This window comes from Penaeus monodon, chromosome 23, assembly GCF_015228065.2.
Source record: "Penaeus monodon isolate SGIC_2016 chromosome 23, NSTDA_Pmon_1, whole genome shotgun sequence".
Classification (NCBI taxonomy): Eukaryota; Metazoa; Arthropoda; class Malacostraca; order Decapoda; family Penaeidae; genus Penaeus; species Penaeus monodon.
The window spans coordinates 29723345-29723713 of record NC_051408.1 but is presented as its reverse complement, the minus strand read 5'-3'; positions in this window follow the sequence as shown (position 1 = coordinate 29723713).

Below are 369 nucleotides of genomic sequence, written 5' to 3'. Positions count from 1 at the left end.
ACCTCCTCCCTTCCTCTCCCATCCCCCTCTCTTCCTCCCTCTCCTTCTCTCCCCTCTCTCCCTCCTACAATGAAGCATCTGACCCATCATTCCAAGCCCGTCATTATACTGTCAAAAGATCGAGTTATTGGCAATGGCGAAATATGCAACGACGAATCATGGGGTTAGAGTAACGTGTGTTATCGAGAGATATGGGGTCATCATAATACAAGGAAGTGTTTATCCGTTCTTATATATTCTTATAATGTTCTTATAATGTTTTTAATAGAGATAGAGAGGAGGGGAATGAGAGTAATGGATGAAAATGAATGTAAATGAATAAATAGAGATAAAAGGAAGATTTGGATGAAAAAAAGAATATTAATAACA